General features: G+C 47.4%; 2 long non-coding RNA genes across 2 annotated transcripts in view; both read left to right on the top strand.

Annotated features, from left to right (window-relative positions):
• LOC121037311 (uncharacterized) overlaps positions 1-16,686 on the top strand; it is a 19,222-nt gene extending 2,536 nt beyond the window's left edge. Inside the window, exons 2-3 of the long non-coding RNA XR_005793704.1 lie at positions 930-1,232; positions 16,194-16,686. This is a non-coding gene — a long non-coding RNA (uncharacterized LOC121037311). The remainder of the gene's footprint in view (positions 1-929; positions 1,233-16,193) is intronic.
• On the top strand, positions 1,378-3,031 carry LOC121037312 (uncharacterized). Its single transcript, XR_005793705.1, has 2 exons — positions 1,378-1,793; positions 2,385-3,031. It is a non-coding gene; the product is annotated as an uncharacterized LOC121037312 (long non-coding RNA).
• Positions 16,687-20,349: the final 3,663 nt, after the last annotated feature.

The raw sequence follows: 20,349 nt of genomic DNA, 5'->3' as shown, positions 1-20,349 counted from the left end.
TATATATGATATAAAATATAAAACAATATAATAATAATGTAAAATATATTATTTTGCATTATAAATAATACATGTATTATATAAATGATATAAAATATAAAACAATATAATAATATAAAATATATTATTTTGCATTATAAATAATACATATAATATATATGATATAAAATATACAACAACATAATAATATAAAATATATGATCTTGTATTATAAATAATACATGTAATATTATATATGATATAAAATATACAACAATATAATAATATAAAATATATGATCTTGTATTATAAATAATACATGTAATATTATATATGATATAAAATATAAAACAATATAATAATAATATAAAATATATGATCTTGTATTACAAATAATACATGTAATATTATGTATATGATATAAAATATAATTAGTATAATAATATAAAATATATTCTCTTGTATTATAAATATAATATTACAAAAAATCTATATATATTCCATTCATCTCCCGATCATCCCATTCATCTTCCATCCATTCCAACCACTTGGGTGATTTTGCATTTTGGCTATTGTGAATAATGCAGCTATGCACATTAGTGCCCACGACATGTCTTTGGCAGTGCTGAATATTCACTTTCATAAAAATGAGGCTGTGGTATCTCCTATTACAACAACAAAGAATTAAATTTCCCATCAAAATGGAGGCTGTATGGAATCACGGAGCGAAGATGGGTCCCAGAGTCCTATGGACTCATCTTTGATGTTGGGCTTTCACGTCCCTCTCTCTGATGCTGGGCAAATGATTTAAGCTCTCTGCATGTTAGCCTCCTCATCCAACAAATGACTGACCATAAAGGTTGAAATGGACATTTCTGGGCCGCTTTGAGAATTCGGTGCTTCCCCAGTTCACTTTGTAATCAGGAAAGCTTTTCACTTTTGAAAAACAGATTCCTGGGCCTCAGCCCAGAGCTACTGACTGAGAAAATCTGGGAGCGAGTCTGGAAGCCGCCTCTTTACCAATATCTTCAGGTGATGCCGATGAAGCTACATTGAAAACATCACCGAGATCAAGCGTAGGAAGCCAACCCCTCGCTCAGGACTTGATACACAGGAAGAGCTTAAGAAATGCCAACCTTCCTTCCGGCCCCCTCCACCTCTTTGCACGGGACCCGTGAAGAAAGAACAGAGGATGACTGATTGCATTTGATGCAACAATGACCATTTCATGTGACAACAAAAAAAATCAAGTGGTAAGTTGTTTTCTACACTGAAGAACTCACCAGTCACCTCCGGCTGTAAGTGATGTTGGCTGTTCGGGTTATAAAACTGTCTGCTTTATTGATTTCTCTCCTTCGCTATGCATTTGGGCACAACTGCATTGTGCGCGATTCAGATCTGCTAATGCGTGTGCCGGGGCAGAGAGGGGCTGGAGGAAGACACCACATCGTGCTATGTGACAGAGGGAACTCCCTAGAGATAGTCATGCAAACCTGAGACTTCAATGAACAGAAAGAACCAGTGACTTTGTAGCAAACGCACCAGACTGATGTTCTTTTTTTTCTTCTTCTTTCTTCCAATTATAAAAGGAGTGGACAGAGGGAATGTACTAGATGTAATTTGTTCCAGGTTCAAAAAAGCGTATTTGTGCCTTATGAAATCTTATGAGAAAAGTGGAATTCAAATTGGCTTGGAGATGAGAGCTGTCAAATAGATTGAAAGCTGGATTATAAACCAAGACTAATGAGAGCCTACAATGTGCGCAAAGTTAGGGATGGAGTCCAAGAGGATCGCTACGAGGTCTTACCGGGGAGGTAAACAGCCTATTAATTAAGGTAGCAGATGGTGGTAAATTGGGAGATGTTTCAGATTCCAAGGACAAAAAAAAAAAAGAAAGAAAAGAAATGAAAGCATGGGATCTGTATTGGGTAGTTAGAAACCCCAGCACGAAATCAATGACAGGAAAATAGTAAGAGCCGCAGGTAGTCTTGGAAGAGAGCGGTGTTTGGAGTACCATGGGAGTTAAAAAGAGACGAGAAATGTTAGTGGAACGGCTTAGAAGCTGCTGGAGAGAGTGATCCATGATGCAGTAGCATAGTTTCAGGGACCCAGCAGGTTGGCTTGGGTATGTGTGGTAACGAGTTTCTGGGTAAGGTTGGTTTTAAGATCTCCCCAGTGAGCATTTGCAGACAAGGAAGTTGCCTGAGTAGAAGGAGCGAAGTTGCATGTAAACTGCAGGAGTTGTGAAGTTGCATCGTGAAGTAAATTAGTGTAGGGGGAGAAAGCAGGCGGGTGAGATAACCAGTGTGATTTGACCAGGATAAGAAGGCGAAGGGATCAAGGAGAATAAGGGTTTTGGACCGCGCAGATTGGGGACCATCACTGACTCTTCTATTTACTTTCAGGTAATTGCTTAGCCTTTCGGAGTCTTTTCTCCACTAATAAAATGAGGACAAGATTTCTTACCTTCCATAAGTATTGTCATTCGGGTGAGATTTGTGTACAGATCAGCAGGAACATGGTAAGCTTTGAACCCAGGCAGGCTCGTCCTTCCATAACGAATGCGATCTGTACCTACTTTTAGAAGGAGGTGGTGAGAGGTGGTAGGGGAAACTTTGGGAAGCAAATAAATGTTCCCATTTCTCATCTTCTAGAAGTTGGTTGTACTCTGTTCTTATTACAATGGAGTCCCATCTGACTCAGGGGTTAGATTCAAAAGCCATCCCGTGAGGTGAGGATCACGTATGGTCAAAACTATCCTTGAAAATCCCTGAAGGTGCCTATAAAATATACTACTGTGCTGTCTCTCAAAGAGTTCTCTCCAGCCAGTTCTTCTTCCAGTGTCGGGACGGATTAAATTTCTTCTTTTGCAGCCGAGCACCAGGCGACGTCGTTGGCTTGCGCTTTGGGCCACGCTCTACGAAAAATGCTTAACTTTTGACATGAAGACGACACCTGGCCTGGAGGGCCGCTCACACCAGAGGGGTGCCCTGGAAGCAGGGCAGGGGCTGGGGCTCCCACGTCATGCTGACTTCACACCCCTGCCGGGCAGGTAGAGCTTTGCACATTTTGCTCTCCCTCTGGGCCACTCTTAGAGATTGTCTTGGTCCGTTCAGGCTGATGCGCAAAATACCATAGACTGGGTGGCTTAAACTGCATTTGTTTGTCCCTGAGCTGGAATGTAGCAGTCCAAGAACAAGGGGATGGCAGATTCTGTATCTAGCGTGGGCCTGCTTCCTGCGGCGTCTTCTGGCTGTGTCCTCACATGGTGGAGAGAGCAGCTCTAAGAATTTCCTCTTTATAAGGACACTAATCTCTCCGTGGGCCCCCGTCCTCATGACCTCATCTAAACCTAATCGCCTCCCAAAGGCCCCACATCCTAAAATCATCCCATTGTGGATGAGGGCTTCGACATATGAACTTGGGGGCTGGTACCAATATGCGGTCCGTTACAGGCTGCCTGTGCACCTGTCCTGGGCTGAAACGACCACGCCGGATCAGACTGGCTGGCTGGTGGTCGGCTTTGGTTGCGGAGAAAGAAAACGTACACAACGAGGCTCCACGTTGGTCCGCTTGCCAGGTCCCTCCCGCTCGGCTGCTTATGATGGGTTCTCTGCAGCTGCATCGGAGGGTGTGAGCCCCAGCCAGGGGCTGCCGGCTGCGGCCCAGCACGAGTGTGGGGGAGCAGTGGCAGCCTGACAGATTGGGCACCCTGGGTAAACATGGCCGGCCGGCCTTGGCAAGGCCTCCAGGAGCGGCTACGCTGCCCTTGTGGGAGGGTGTGTTTCTCCCCCCAGCCTGGAGATGGTCGGGGTGTGGGTCTGTTTCTCTGCTGCTAGTCCTGGGGAAGTAAGTTCTAGTAAAACTTGGTCAGTTAGGAGCACCTGGCTGGCTCAGTTGGTAGAGGAAGCGACTCTTGGTCTAGGGGTAGTGAGTTCAAGCCCCATGCTTGGCGTAGTGTAGAGCCTAGTTAAAACAAAAACAAAAACAAAAAACCCACCAAAAACCCAAACAGACAAACACAAGTACAATTTTGGTCAATTAATGCATTTAAGAGAAAACCTATGATACCATGTATAGCCACAGTTCCATAGTAGTCTACTGGTCTTTTTCTTTTTCCTTAAAAACGTATCTTAGGGACTTTTTGTTCCCTCCCCTCCCCTCCTTCCCTTCTCTCTCTTTTCTTTTCTTCTCTTTCCCCTTCCTTCCTTCCTTCCTTCCTTCCTTCCTTCCTTCCTTCCTTCCCTCCCTCCTTCCAGAGAGAGAGAGAGAGAGCACACAAGTGGAGGAGAGGGGCAGAGGGAGAATCTTAAGCAGGCTCCATGCTTGGTGCAGAGCCCAACACGGGTTCTATCCCACAACCCTGGGATCTTGACCCGAGCCAAAATCCAGAGTCAGACACGCAACTGACTGAGCCACCCGGGCGCCCCAGGGATTATTTCTATTGATACACAGAAGACTTCCTCATCCTTGTGTTAGTTGATGTAAAATTTACGTAACATAAAATTTACTGCTTTAACCACCTAACAATGTACAATTCAGTGGCGACTGGCACATTCACAGGGCTCTGCAACCATCACCACCATCTAATTCCAGAACGTTTTCACCACCTCAGAGTGAAACTCCATAACCATTAAGGGGTCACTACCCAGCCCTGCCCTTCCCAGTGCCCAACGACCCTTGATCTTCCTTCCTTCTCCATGGATCTGTTTCGGCCATTTCATATACATGACATCATACACCAGCCGGTCCTTTGTGTCTGGCTTCTTCAGTTGCATAATGTTTTCAAGCTTCACCTGCGTTGTAACAGGTATCAGAACTCCATTCCCCTTTAATACCGAATCCTATGCCATTGTATGGACAGAGCACATTTGGTTTCTCCATTCACCTACTGATCGACATTGGGTTGTTTTCACTTTTTTGGCTAGTATGAATAATGCCGTTATGGACATTCAGGTACAAAAGTTCATTTGAACACCCATTTTCAACTCTCTTGGGTATGTACCTAGGAGTGGAATTGCTGAGTTGTATAATAATTCTATGTTTTACTTTTTGAGAAACCATCACACTGTTTTCCAAAGCAGTTGTATGATTTCACATTTCCACTAGCAATGTATGAGGGTTCCAAATGTTCCACGTCCTTGCTAAACACTTTTTTCCATTTTTAAATTATTATTGTTATTATAGCCATCCTAGTAGGGATGTGATGTGGATTCTTGTGGCTTTGATTTGCATTTTCCTAATGATTAATGATGCTGAGAGTATCTTTTTGTGTGCTTATTGGCCATCCGTGTTTCTTGGAAGAAACGTCTTCAGATTCTTGCCTATGTTTTTCATCGGGTTGTTGTTTTTGTTGTTGTTGAGTTGTGTTCTTCTATATATTCTGCATACTGCTCTCTTATCAGATAGAGGACTTGCAAATATTTTCTCCCATTCTGTGGGCTGTCTTTTCACTTTCTTGATAATGCCCTTTGATACAGAAAAACTTTTAACTTTGGTGAAGTCCAATTGATCCAGTTTTGTTATCATTGTCATTTGGGCTTTCAGTGCCACAACTAAGAATCCATCACCAAATCCAAGCTCATGAAAATTGGCTCCTATGTTTTCTTTTAAGAGATCATTTTAGCTCTTACATTTAGGCCTTTGATCCATTTTGAGATAATTTTTTGTATACAGTGTGAGGTAAGGATCCCACTTTCATTCTCTTGCATCCTTTAAAATATCTACACAGCAATCTGCTCCGTAGTTCAATTAACTAGGCGTCTCCTCAGATATTTGGGTTACTTCCAATCTTTTACCACTAAAAACAATAATACAATAAACATTCTTGTATATAATCACTTCCTACATACGTGGGCATATTTATAGGCTAAATTCCTAAAAGTGGAATTGTAGGATCAAAGGTTTGTTGCCTTATTGCTTGTCCTTAGAGGCTGAGTGGATGCCTTCCAGCACTGGGCGAGGATATGTTTCCCTACATCCTTGCTAATCTTTGTAGATCTTTGCCAACCAGATGGGTAGTTTTAATTTGGAATGTTCTTATTATGAGCAAGGTTGTACACTGTTTAATATATTTTGTAATTTCTTTGCTATGAACTTTTCATACCCTTTGCCTTTTTTTTCCTGTTGGATTATTGGTCTTTGTTTTGTAAGAGATACTTACAAAGCAAAGGAGGCTAATGTCTGTAATATGCTCATCACTTGCTTTTTAGCTTTATTAATGATGTTGCGTTTCTCCTCCAGAGAAAGTGCTTCCCTCTTCCTTTTTAAGATTTTTGAGCTAAGTGACTATTTATAATAGTGTCCCCTATTCTGATATTGTAATATTATTTTATGGTCTTTTCCTGGTATTTTTATGATTTCAATATATTGTTTACTCTTTGGTATAGCTGGAATTTATTTGCTTATATGGTGTGAGGTAGGGATTCATCTTCCCCCTCTAGAAAATTGAGATTGTTGCTTTTGAAGTCAGATACCCTCAGTTTCCTACCGCAAACAAAGCAGTAAAAGTTCAGTCATGACCTGAGGGAGGCCCCAATTCACTTCATTGTTCAGTCCAGGCTGAGGAGGGCATCTCTGTGCCCTGGAACCAGAGGGCGGCTCTGTTCTTGGCTTTCCCTGCTTGAGGAAGCACAGAGCAGCAGTTAAGAACAGGCTCTCGAGGCAGGCAGTATAAAATCACTGCTCAAACTTTTAATCTCTCTGTTGTGTTTTTTCCTTATCTGCAAAATAAGGATAGTAACAGTTCCTCTCTCATAGTTGAATGGTGCTGAGAGTAAACAGAGCTCTGCATGAGGTAGCTCAGAACTGTGCTCGCACGGCAAGCACAGCGAAGTTGCTGCTGTCACTATGGCCACTGTGGGCACCGTCACCATTATCTGGACACTTTATAATGGCGCCAACCTCGGGGCTGCCCTTCCTGGCAGAGAGGGCGCTGGTCGTGGGCTCCTCCACCTGGACTGGTGCCATTATTTCTCCAGTCTTCTCCCAGGGGAGCAAGTGGTGATTCTTGAGTGTCTGGCCTAGGCCACCCTAGGGGGGGTTCTGAGCTCTTTTGTGCCCTAATTAATTTCTCAGTCCTTTTTTAAATGTTTATTTATTTATTTTAAGGGAGAGAGAGAGAGAGAGAGAGAGAGCGAGCAGGGGATGGGCAGCGAGAGAGGGAGACAGAGAATCCCAAGCAGCCTCTGTACTGTCAGCACAGAGCCCGACGCGGGGCTTGAACCCACAAACCACGAGATCATGACCTGAGCCGAAACCAAGAGTCAGACGCTTAACCAACTGAGCCACTCAGGCGCCCCAATTTCTCAGTCTTTAAAATCAGATAAAATGAAATAAAAACATAAATCAGGTGTATCCCTGAAGGGAGAGGAGATCTCACAAAGGGTTAGCGCCAAAGCTTGTTGACTTCTAGACAGTAAACTGAGAAAGTGAGATAAGTGAATAAATAACCCCGAATGAATGATTTTCCTGGTAGGCCAGGACCCAGGGCCCTGATGCCCCAAGTAGGGCTCGGAGCTCACAGGCACGGCCCTTGGCCCCACTGTCCTCAGATTGTGGTGGCAAGGAGACAGGGTCCCAGGCCTTCAGTCACCCACCTCCCCCAATTTTAAAGGGAGATAGTAAAGCCACCTCCTTATCTGGGGAGATGGCACCATGCTCAAGGAAGGTCCCCGCTGTCAGGCCACTTGGCCTCACCCTTGGCACTCCTCTGAGAAGTGTCGGGGCAGTGACCTTCAAGCTCTTAAAGACCAGGGCTGTGTGTTTCCTGTGCATCAGGCCAGTTGTTGGATGAATGAACCCTGGTGGGTTCTGGTAACCACTGCTTTGCGTTATTTCGTGACCTTTGGTGAGGCAGTTACTGCTTTCTCTTCCCAGCCTTGGGGGAAGCGAGACACAATTCAGAGAACAAAAGAAGCAAATTCTTGCCTTTGGAGTTTAAGAGAAGAAACAGGTGAGCAGATAGGGCCCAGGGTTCTCAGGACTGGGAAGAGCCCCCAGGGAAGAAAAGAGAGTTTGGCCTCAGGTGGGTCCTTCAGAAGGGGACTCCAGCCTCCCAAGGCCCCGGGGAAGGTGTGGCAAACCCTGGAAACCTCTGCTTTCTAAGCGAAGGCAGGTGGGGGCATCTGAGTTCTCTGTCCCGCCTCACGCGGTGGATCTGGTTCTGGAGTAGAGATTGCTGCCCGCAGGAGGCTGGCCTGAGGCTGCTTTGCAGGTTTCCCATCTAGGGGTGGGTTTAATTTGTACGACGATTGAGGCTTAAGCCATTTGGGACCCTCTTTAGAACACAGAATGCAAAAGGATGAGTTCAAAATTAGGTATAGACGGGGTTTCTTTTGGAGGTGATGATGAAATGTTCTGGAATTCAGTAGTGGTGATGGTTGCACAACTTTGCAAATATAACCCCAACCCACTGAATCCTATCCTTTCAACGGGTGGATTTTATGGTATGCAAATTAGATCACAATTAAAAACAAAACCATGCTAAAAAAATGAGGCACAGGGTTCTAGGAGGAGCCGAACAAGGGAGGGCCCGCGCAGTTTTGTTTCCCTTTGCGTCTCTGCAGCCCAGTATGGCCAAGAGTGGTGCGGATGGGGGCCAGCCAAAGGCCGTCTTACTGGGAGCTGTGGTCTGCAGAGATGGCCCCCTTGCACATCAGATCCCCCCCTCCTCCCTGGCCTGCCTCCTATACCCAGGCCTGGGTGAGCTTCCAGGAACTTTGATGTGATCCTGGAGGAAGACTGGGAATTAACGGTGACAAGGCTTCAACTTTGTGGGATGGCACCAGAAAAATAAAGAAGTCGTATTTCCTGTACTCCTGACTATAAAAACTGAAGTTAGAGCTGTGTGTGTGTGTGTGTGTGTGTGCGTGCGCGCGCGCGCCTGTAAACTCTGGCTTAGAGGAGCTCGACCAGGAGGACTGCCTCAGGCAGCATAGGTGTGGTCGAACTGGGAGGGCTTATAACCCACAGCTCCTGTTGTGGGGCGGGGTGCGGGGGTTAGCCAGAGGGGACCCTGCTTCTCGCCCCCACAGTTTTGGACAGAGAAGCGACTGCAGTCTGGGCAAGCAGACGAGGCCCTTTGGAGGCCAGGGATATGCCACTGTCATATTCATAATCGGATCCTTGTTTATCTTGAATGAGACCCGGGGCTCTCTGCATAACCTCTGTTCCTCCCATTTTGAAGATTCGGGCCCAAAACACATTTCAGGGAATAAGGGGAAAGCTCATGTTTGAAAATGAACCAGCGAAATAAATCATTGTGCTTCTGACATGATGCCCATTGAATACTTTTCAATTCTTAGCTTTGGCAGCAGCATTTTAAAAAAGCGCACACACACACACACACACACACACACACACAACCTATCACATAATTCTTTCTCAAAGGCTCATTCAGCAGGTCTGCCTCTCTCGGTTCCCAGCCGCCCACCCCCCCTTCCTTTTCCTTCTCTCTTTTTTTCTTTTAAATCAGCCCTTCTGGTGAGAGGGCAAGGGTACATACAGTCTTCCTTTGTGTTTGTAAAACAGAGCCGTATCAGTTGAGCAGTAATGATAACATTTGTAGTTATGCAAGCAGAGATAACAGTAATCAGATCTCCTGCTCTTGGCAAAAACCAATGGCCACAGCCTCACCAGGGGCTGAGGTGTTACGCTGAAAGGGGAGGGGAATGCGTATGGGTTTTATCTATTTATTGATTTTAATCAAGGCCCCCAGCACACTTTTCTTTTTCCTGCCAGAGGCTGTCCAGTTAAGGCCCTCCAGAAGTTGTCCAGTTAAAGAGACCCTACCCTAAAAGGAGATCTGAAGGTCCCCTCCTTGCTCAGGGTCTCCTGGCTATTTTTTTCCCCCTGCATCCAATGATTTAGGGCTTCCTTTGCGCTCCAGCAGGTAATCTGACCTCTCTATATTGGAAGGAGCAGCGAAGGCTAACGTACTCACTCAAGCAGAGGCCGGTGGAGTGATTGCATCAGTTTGCAATGCCGTTTGGAATTTTTAAAAGAAAGGTGTTGTTCTGGAGCTGCCCTGATTCCTTCCAAGTCTGATTTCCCTCAGGGGGTTTCTGTTGCATTGTTACCCAAACAACATGCAGATATATTGATTGCTGGGACTTTAGTCAGCGGGGACTGCAGGCTGCAATTGATTGCCAAGGAATGCCAGGGCCAAAAACAGAACCCCGGGCATGTGCGGGTTTCCTGCAGTGGAGACCCAGATCCTCAACATGTGAGCTGTGTTTAGGGATCCTGAAGTGACCTCCTTAGTAGGGATTGGGAGTCTCAGTTTCTCCGCTAGTTCGTGTCTCTGATTTCATTTTGGGGTGGTAAGGCAGCTCTCCTGGGGAGAAGAAAACAGTGTTGAGCTCCCCAGGTGCGGTCCCAAACGTCTTTGCGTAGCCCCAAGGCCCCACCATCGGGTAGGGGTTGTCAAGAGACGTATCCTAATTTCTTACCTGACTTGGGCGGAGACGTGGATCCACGACCGTAATTTGCAAGAAAATGGAGACCAACCTATTTTCCTCTTCTGCGCTGAGGCGTTCCTAATTCTGTTTAAAACGGAAGGCACGTTGCCCCCCTCTTCTTCTGGCTACCTAGGAGCCGCCCCACTTTCTTCCCCCTTTCTACTCACCTCTACCCCCAAAGGGAACCGGAAATAGGAAGGTCGACGGGGGTGGGGGGTGGGGGGCGGGGGGGAGGGGTTGTGAAAAGCAGCATCATAAACCATGACTCGCGTGTGGGGTGGGGGCGGGGGGGGGATCGTAGCAAGAAATCAGTGTTGGTTTAGTTTCCAAAGACACACTTTCTTGCCCGTCTCCAGACCTAAGTGTCCGAATTAAAAATTAGACTCGAAATGCTGGGCAGATGTTGGCATTTTCGAGCCAGATGCCATTGGCCTGCGGGTTGCTAGGCAACCCGTGCGGCCCAATCAGCGTGGGTTTCGGAATGGCATCTGCTCCAAGAGACGAAACGAAGCCCCCCGTCCCTGCCGTCTGGTGCCCTGGGCCCAGGCGGGACGCGCTCCCCATGTGCTGGCTCCAGGGAGGGGTGCGGCCCTCTTGGCTTTCTTTGCCTGGACACGCATTTTAATTTCACTGTGTCAACTCTCATTATCTGTCTCCGCAGAATCCCCCTTTTTGGTTTTCAGAAATAATTAAGTAAAGAGCCCTTTTTCACTCACTGCATTTTTGGCATTGATAAAGACATTTGAGGCATTTCAGACGAGGCGGGGGCCGGAATCCGAGCGGCCTTTGAAGATGTTCGTTAAAGACAGTTCTGACAAACAGTGGCAAGCAGACCAATTAACCCTAGCATCGAAGTCCTGGCGGCTTGAAACTCCCTTCAAAAGAAATTAGCCCTGATGTTAATAAAGTGGGTGTTAGACCATTTCAAAATATCCAGTTCAGCAGCCTGAGTCGATTGGAATGGAATGGCTATGGTGCCTTGCCAAAAGAGGAGTCTTGTGCTGGTGTGAATTTTTGTTACAGTGGCTGTCTGAAAGTTAGAAAAAAAAAAAAAAAATATATATATATATATATGTCCCAACCGTGGTCGGAGCGAAACTTCCAAGCGGACTAGTCCAGGTTTGTTAAATAAGTAAGTTGCTCGCCGTGAAAAAGAAAAAGACCCAGAGAAGGACGTGTCCGGGAGTGGGTCCTCTAACGTGGGGGTTGGTGGCTGGACTCAGGATTGCCACCCAGGCTCCAGCTTCCCAGCGATAAGCCTCGCTAACACTCCTCTGCTTGCCCAGGAAGGACTGGGAGCTCAGCTGTTGCTTCCTTATTGATTTTTCAGATGACGCGGGAGACAGACCCACAGCTTCAGGCTGGGAAGGTAGCGCTGATGAATTGCCAAGACCCAGCGTGTATGCATTTGTGGGGTGATGCTTCCTCGTAAGAGGAGAAGGAAATGATCTGCCTGGGGAACTGTTTGCATCTGCCGGGACCGTACAAGTCGATTTTGTAGCGCTTGGGTTACATTTCCACGCGCGGTGCTGGTGTCTTACCCTTAGTCTCCGTCGCAGAAGAGAGAAATAAAGCTTCTAATCAATGTATTCTCTGAGAAAAGATATTTTCAGACTTGCCCTGCCCGTGTGTCTGTGTGACAACACAGCAAAGAGAACAGCAGCCCCGGCGTGGGACGAGGCGGGGACCCCTAGCAAAGCCTTTCCTCCTCGAGGTGTGGGTGGACGAGGCTGGGGCCTGGCTTGACGGGTCTGAAACGGAATCAGAATTCAGCTCTCGAGAGTGGCGTTGAGAATCTCTGCGCGCCCTTGTGCCGCCCTCCCTACCGTCCCCGGCAGTTTCCAGAGGGGAAACGGAGGCAGGGAGAAGTGACTTGCTCAGAGTCACGTGACTGTCGAGGGCCCCACTCTCCTGCCTCAACTAATCCTGCTTCCTCCTGCTGCACCGGGACCCCACGTGTCGACCTGCTCAGACTCAGGATTTCGTTTGAGGTTGGCCGTGGGAGGGTCGGGCTCCTGCCTTGGTGACGGACGCTTTTTGTTCTGCCCTGTATGCCATTCTGTCCTCACACGGGCTGTAGGGGAGGGCTGGGATCCCTCCTGGGGATCCCTCCAGGGCCCTGGATCCCGCCCGGGGTGGGGTAAGGCTGTGGCCGAGGCCAGAGCAGACGGTAGAGGCATCTGCCTCCACGCTGTCTCCAGCTTCCTTCTATCTCCACTTTCTCAGGCTGAGCCTTATCTCTCCCAGATAATGGACTCCTCTCCGGCCACCACATTCTCTGGCACCCAATAAGGCTGAAGCACTGACTTGGGGTGCGGCGGGGTTGGGGGGAGGAAAAACCCTCAGTGCTGAGCACTGACTCTCTTTGTCGCTTTAAGAGGCTCCTATGTGTTTTCTCCGTGTTAATCTAGGAAAAACAAAGTTCCTCGTCGGTTAATTCACTTGGGAGAGCCGGGACAGTTGTCTCATTTCAGTCTCCTACTCTTGGCTTACCCCACGGGTGCTGCCTCACTCAATTCTCCGCCTAGAGGCGCCGCAACTCAAAGTTCAAAGGTGAATTCCTCTATTTTGCTCACTTCTCAATTGGATGTCTAGTTTGAACCTCAGAATGGCAGAAACCGAATCTGCCAACACAGGGCAACTTTCCTCTTTCCCTGGGGTTGGGTCTGAAAATCTGGAGGCTGATGGGACACCAAGGTTATGAGGCTGCAGGGGCCAGGCTCTTACTCGCCACCTGTTCGTGCTGATGTCTGCTGCACTGTCCATTGTCCTCATTCCCTCCACGTGTGATGCTTCTCTGTGGCCCTTCAGGGCACCTGGAAACTTCTGCTGCTCTCACACCACGATAGGGAAAGGGGAACTTTCTGGGGGGCTGACACTCTGTCTGCCTAGACATAGTGCAGCCATTTTTTGCTAGAGCTTAGCCACATTCTTCAGGGCTCCACCCAGGATGGGGGCATAGGCCCCTCCCCTCCAGGGTTCCAGAAATCGTTCTTAAATTTTCTCATTTGCCTGCTACACTCAAATCTTGGGGTGTGGAGGGAGGGTAACATGGGACTCCTTCTTAGGAACCCGCTACTATCTGAATTACTTTGCTTCTGACTCTCCCTTTCTCCCAACTCGGGAATTCTTTTTCGTAATTGAAGTGTGATTGACATACAATCGTGTATTAGTTTCTGGTGTACGACATAGTGCTTCAACTTTTGTATGGATTGTGAAATGATTGTCTCAGTAGGTGTAGTTACCAGCCATCACCATACAAAGTTTTAATGCCATGTTTTTGACTGTATTCCCCATGCTGTGTGTGACACCTCCATGACTTAGTTATTTTTTAACTGGAAGTTTGTACCCCTTGGTCCCCTTCACCCATTTTGCTCCACCCACTTGGGAATCTTTTATCCAGGATGAAGGGCGGGGCTCACCTTCTTTCCATGCAAACCCCCTGTGTCTCCTCAGACCTGAGCTTTCGAGGTTCCTTTTCCTTCTGCCTTCTGAGTGAAAAAATTACACACACACGCACACACACACACACACACGCGCGCGCTTGACTAAGATATAATTTACAGATCATAGAATTCAACCATTTTAAGTATAGAGTTTGCTGAACATTCGTAAATTTGTATAGTGCAGACATCACTACAACCAGGTTTAGAACATTTCCGTCACCCCCAAAAAGTTTCCTTGCCCATTCACAGTTAATCTCTGCTCACCCATGGCCCCAGGCAACCACTGATCTACTTTTTGTTTCTATAGTTTTGCCTTTTCTGGAAATCTCATATAAGTGGAATCATATAGTATATAGCCTTCAGAATCTGGCTTCTTTATATCTCTATCTCTATCTCTCTATCTCTCTGTCTCTAACTCTATATCTATATATAACTTAAACTTCCCTGATGACTATGATTCACATGGTCTGCTGATGAGGGTTGGGAAACATGGATTCCCATTCAAGAAATCTGGCCGTGCGTGGAGGCTACGGGTATGGTGGCAGCTGGCCGTGACACGGGGCTAGGGAAGGGCTTGTTCGATCTAAGGTATAAGAGGCTTGAGAAGCTTAAATGCTGATGGAAGCGTCATTAGTGAAGGAGAGGTTGAAGATGCAGGCAGGTGTTGGGCAGTGGGCTGAACTGAGAGCATGGGGTCTTTAAGATGGGGAGGAGCCTGGGGCCTTGAACTTGGGGGAAGGGGTGCCCCTTGGGCGGGAGGAGGGAAGGTGGGAAGGACAGGCAGGGTAGGGGGTTTGGTGGGCACTGAGGACATTCTCCTCTTGCTTTTCATCCTCCTTCTTGTTTCTCCGTCACCCACTGTGAGTGAGGAGTGTGGAGTGTAGACAGGAAATTTGAGCAGAATGTAAGTCTGAAACCGTGCTTGCGCAGGATGGGAGGGTGACGTGATCAAGGAGACACCGTTGGATGCCAGGCAGAGCGAGAGGCCCAGACAGTGCTGGCGAGCATGACTTCATGATGGCACCACTCTGGATATGCCATTTGCTCCAACACTCTTAGTAGCCTGGGTGCACGTGGGAAGAAGATAGCGTTGGGTGGATTTGGCATTTAAGTTTCACCTGGTGACAGAGATGGAAGAAGGGGCAAGGAATTTAGGGTGTTGGTAGGAGAAGGTTTGAATAACGTGTTAAACCCAAGTTGAGTGTAGAGGGCGGTGGAGCGATGGAGAAAGGTGTGTGTGTGTGGAGGGGGGTGGTCAGTAGATAATGGGAACTGCTAGGGCACTTCAGTAGGGTGATGGGAGTCATTGAAAGAGAAAGCTGAAGGGAAGAGAAGCCCTCATCCCATCTGAGAGAGGAAGGTCTGAATTTGGGATCAGAGGGAGCACTTTCTGTGGTGAAGGCACCCGGTGGCGGAATGCGAGTGAGGAAAAATGATGGAGATGAAAGGTCAAGGATTTGGGAAGGCCGGTGTAGGAGGGCCTGTCCACAGACACCATGGAGCTTCTTCCTGGTAACAGGGGGCTGCCGGAGAGAGGGAAAGTGGTGGAACGACCAGGTGGGCTGTTTGATGGGAAGAAGCAGCAGAGGTGGTAACCTCTTTACCCAGGACCCCTCAGGTAAGGTGGTCTGAGCACCTCAAGAGGGTCAAGGAGGTCTCAAGAAAGCTGCATGGGGCGTGGGAGATGACCAGACTTCATTGACGATGAGGCTTTTGGGGGAGTGGTTTCAGTGGAGACTAGGGTTCTGAGAGGGCCAGCAGGTCAAAGCTGGGGATGCTGACACCCCCTCACCTGTTCAGGAACAGCGAAGAACAAAAACCAACCCAAGATGTAAACTGCCCTCACAATCTCCGTAAAAAGAGCGGCTCATCCATGTTTTAAATAGCTGAGGGGGATTGCCTCGTTCCCCAGCTACCGTAAGGAAAGGAACTATAATCGTCCGTGATGCTTTTCTGGTCCAACCTGCATCCTGCTATTTATGCTTCCTCTTTGTCGTCTTGAATCCCTGCTGGGTGTGCTGCTGCCCAAAGGGCCGGAGATGGGAATGAATGATGTGCCTTCATCCAGCAAAATGGGCTTTCCGCTGTCCCTAGTGTTGTATAGGTTATTGGCAGTGGTCAGTTCTGAGGAATAATATAAAAGTGTCAGTGGAGATTGTTCTTTATGAAAAGAGTAAAAAACCCAAACGAACAAACACTGCAAACACCTCTTTGTTTCATGGAGGATAAATGCGCCATTTCATCTACCTAGTGATTTTTGATTTCTGAAGGTTGGGTGCTGTTTAATGCTTCTGTTTGTCCCTCTCAGGTCCTAGACACTTAATCTTTTCAGGACATCTCATCACCTTCCAGCATCTGAAATCACCATGTTTGCCTGCAACGTGTGGACTAGGGAGAAATGACTATTTCGGTTGTGCAGGCTAGTCCACCACCTTTCATCCAAGAAATCCGTGTCCCAAAGTGACTTTCTGACAGTTGGTAAGAGCCTGTTCTTCCTCAGGTGGCCCCAATTTCAGCTCGCTTCTCTTAAGGGAGCGCTGCACCATGCTGAGTGAGATCACAAGGCTTAGAGGTGGATGACTATTTTGACTCCGTGTGATTTTTACCTTATGCTCTGACTTTGGATTTCCATTGTAAACCCATTGCATTTTGGATTTTGCAATTTGCAGATCCATTGTATTTTTTTTCTGGGGTCAAAAGATTCTGTTGAGTTCCTTCGTCTTGTCTTAGAGACATTCCTAAATGGGACTATTGTAATGTGTGGCGAATGAAAGAATATAGGACCCTTCATTGAATCCCTACCCTGGGTCCATGGTAGATAATTACAGGATCCTCTGTCTGTTGCCCCCTTCCCTTAACATCCTAGGGGACATCTTGCCCCCCAAACTCTTATGGCTTGTCGCAGGGACTAACGTGTTCTAGCGTGACCTGCACTGTTGGCCTCTGTCAGGTGTTATTGGGTGGCTGCTGACCCGAGCTGGGCCAACCGGTCCCTTACTTTTGGATTTGGGAATGGAGGAGGGTGGCCAACTTGTCCCAGTTTGCCCAGGACTTTCCCAGTTGGGGCACAAAAATTTCCATGTCCTGGGAAACCCTGCTGTCCCCAGCAAAGGGAGGCAGTTGGCCACCCTAAGTGGGACAGAACATTAAAGCCAGTGTTTTGCCCGAAGCTGTGAGTGAGTCTCTAGTGAGAGAGGTTGTGCTGACGTGGTAGCCCTGACAGAGAAGAGAAACTGAGAAAGAGACACTAGCCTTATCTTTGTACTTCCCCGTGCTCTGCGTATGGACCCTCCTCACAATCCACCAACCAGGGCATTGCATTTTCTGCTCATTTATGTTAAATAGAGCTTTGCCATCTCAACCAAAAGAAGCCTGACCAAACTGTGCCAGGTCTTTCCTTCCCATTTAACCTGAGAACAACCCAGGAGCTATATAGTAATGTGAAATTTTACAAACAAAGAGGCAAAGGCTCAAAGATTTTAAAGGACTGAGGGTCAAGGTCGCCAATGTAGAAAGATACAGAACTGGGAGTGACATCCACCCAGGCCCAGAGACGTCAAGTTTGGGGTCTTATTGTCACACTGCAGCTGTCTCTGATGCCAATATTGGAATCCATTAACATTGGCAAAGTTCTGGTCAGTCTGACATCTTATTCTGAACATCAGCATGTCTGGAAAGGGTCAAGGGACTAGCTTATGCTCACTTCTTGAAGTCCAACTTGCCCCCTTTGATGGGGGGATATCTTAAATGGCAGCCAATGATTCTCTCACATTTGCCACACACCTGCATTCTCCGTGTATTAGCCAATTTAACCTTTACAGCAATCCTATAGGTTATGGACCATTTTATCCTCACCTTGTAGGTAAGGAAACCAACCTACAAAGAAGTTAAGTAGTTCACTAATCAGTGGTAGGGTTGGGAGTGGGGGTCCAGGTGATGTTGCTCGGCGTCCCCACACTCCATTGCTTCCGGGCATTCAATGATTATCCCAGTCCTCAAACCAGGTTGGGGATCAGGTGCGTCTCACTTCCTCTGGCACCGGCTGCTGTGGACTTTGGGAGGTTATTCACCCCGTTGACCTCCAGTTTTATTTTCCATTTGTGAAGACTCAACGAGAGAGTTACGCAGGCTGCCAACTTAAGTTCCTGGCACGTGGTGAGTGTTCAATAGCGAGGGGCATACCAGTCTAGACCCCTCTCTTGATGTATTGCTTACATGTCAGTTACAGAGAATAGAATCAATTTATGTTGTTTAAGCAAGAAGTGGTTTTTTTGTTTGTTTGTTTGTTTGCTATGTTTCTCCTAAGGTATTCAGGAAGCCAGTGGTTCCTGCCATCCAGAAGCCATTCTATGCAGGAGGCCACCACTGCTCCTGCCGGCTCCAGAAGCAGCCCATATCTGCTGTAATCCACACCAGCAAAGCGGATGCCCTGACACCCGTGGAGCTAGAGACCCTAGCACTGCTACAAGGGAGCTAAATGGCTCCACGGATAAGCTTAGCCGTTGAGAGAGACGACAAAAGGACTACTTCTACCTTCTTCCACCTTCCCAAGCATACACGCTTGCATCTGATGGGCTGAGGCTAAGTGACATCAGTAACCCTAGTTGCATAGGAGTCTGGGGAATGTAGTTTTTAGCTTTCTAGCCTCTACAACTCAAAGTGGGCATCCAAGAAGGAGAGTAGAATTGTGTCGGGTGCCAATGGTTGTTGGGAACCAACCTACCACATTAGGGCTGCCCCGTTGGCAGAGCTAGCTGCAGGATGGCGAGTGGAGCTTCTGGGTAGAACAGTTAATGCTCAGGTGAGGAGTAGGGTGTGGACGTGGCTGAGAGCCAAACTCTCCCATCCTCTGCCTTTACAGAACCGTGAGCACACCTGCTGTGCAACCCCTCCCTGCCCCGGGAAGCAGCCCTCTTTGCATGTCCTGTGCTAGGTGGAGTGGGCAGCGCGGCATGGTTCAAGGCACTGTGGGCAAAGGTTCTGGTTACCCTTTGCCACTGACAACGTGCGATGAAGCACGCTTCTTCTTCAGTAAACAAGGGGTCTGGCCGAGGCCTCTCGTCACACTTAACAACCTCTAAATTTATAAGAAACAGACTCACTTGTGGTCACTTCATTCCAGAGCTACATTGGAGAAATAACATATTTCTTTTCAATATCAACGTTGTCAAAACCACAGTAGCTGGGTTTGCATGGTTTCTGGTAAAACGGTGGCTGTTAAAACTATGTCAGTGCAAACGTGGACATAAATAGATAATAAATCCTGATAGGTCTATAGGACTGCTGTATTTAGATTCAAACCTGTTCACCCTCACGAGATAAAGCTCCGTTTGATGGCTCAGCTTCCCAAACCGGGCAAAGGTTCAGAAATGGAAGGTTTGTGGATTTCATTGCGAAGTAAACAGAAAGTAGAGGCAGTAATCTAGAGTGTCAGTGTTGATGCTGAATTTTACTGTTGGAGCCCGGGTCTGCCCCCGCCCCTTCCCCAGTCTTTGGCCCTGTAGAGGTCAGGTGTAACTTCCTGAATTCTGTTAGCCTGACATTTCAAGGGCTTAGAGCCACTTAAAAAAGGTGAATATGCATGCAATGACCAATGTGTCGGGGCCAACATTTAGCTTCTGTTTAAGAACTCCTAGGGGCTGAAGTGATTTTCCTAAGCATAGGCAAGCCTGGTTGAAGAAACCCAAACGTACAAATGTTTGATCAGGGGCTTTAAATGAGAGTATTTACATGGAAAAATACCTAGCATCATAGCAGGTGGCTTTCTTCTGCATTTTACATGAATAAGCCTCTCTTCTCTCTCCAGAAATCCACCCTTTATAGGGCGTGAAGCCCCCCAGAGCAGGCAAAGCTCTCCTCTGGGAATGTGTATTTTCTTGGTTGCTTGTGGTATTTGCTGTTTGTTTTACGTTCTCAGTTAAGAAGCCCTTGAGAACAAGAGGGGAACTTCAAGTTCATGTAGCTCAACTCCCCAGTTGGAAAGAGCCAGTGGGAGAATGAAGTCAAAGCAGGAAAGCCTTGTGGGAGATCCTGACTGTCATCTGATCGTCAGCCGTGCATGGTCCCCCTCTTGCCCTTGGCCACCTGTGCCTTCAGCTCACCTCTTGGACCTTGAGTTTCTGCAAGTCAGTCAATTCCTTCCCCCCCCGTTTCCCCCCCCCCCCCCAGTTTTTTCTTTCTTTGAAGCAACCTGTGTTATGTTTTCCCAGTGGGTCAGCGTCCTGGACGTTTTACCCAAGTGGCTTGGAGGTAGTCCTGCTTGTCTTAGCTTCTGAATCTAACCCGTCCTTAATTATTATCATCACTTGACCAAATTCCCTTCTCTCTTCTCTCTACCGTCATCCACACCCACTCCCAGAAATGGACAGGTCTTGGCTGGGCCAGGGGTGAGGACCCCTAGGCCAGTGTGAGCAGTTTCTCATCCAGGGCAGCAAGGATGCCCAGAGAAGCCAGTGGCGGAGGGG

The sequence above is a fragment of the Herpailurus yagouaroundi genome, unplaced genomic scaffold (assembly GCF_014898765.1).
Source record: "Herpailurus yagouaroundi ecotype Mexico unplaced genomic scaffold, PumYag 163, whole genome shotgun sequence".
Lineage (NCBI taxonomy): Eukaryota > Metazoa > Chordata > Mammalia > Carnivora > Felidae > Herpailurus > Herpailurus yagouaroundi.
This window is presented reverse-complemented; position numbering and strand designations above follow the sequence as displayed.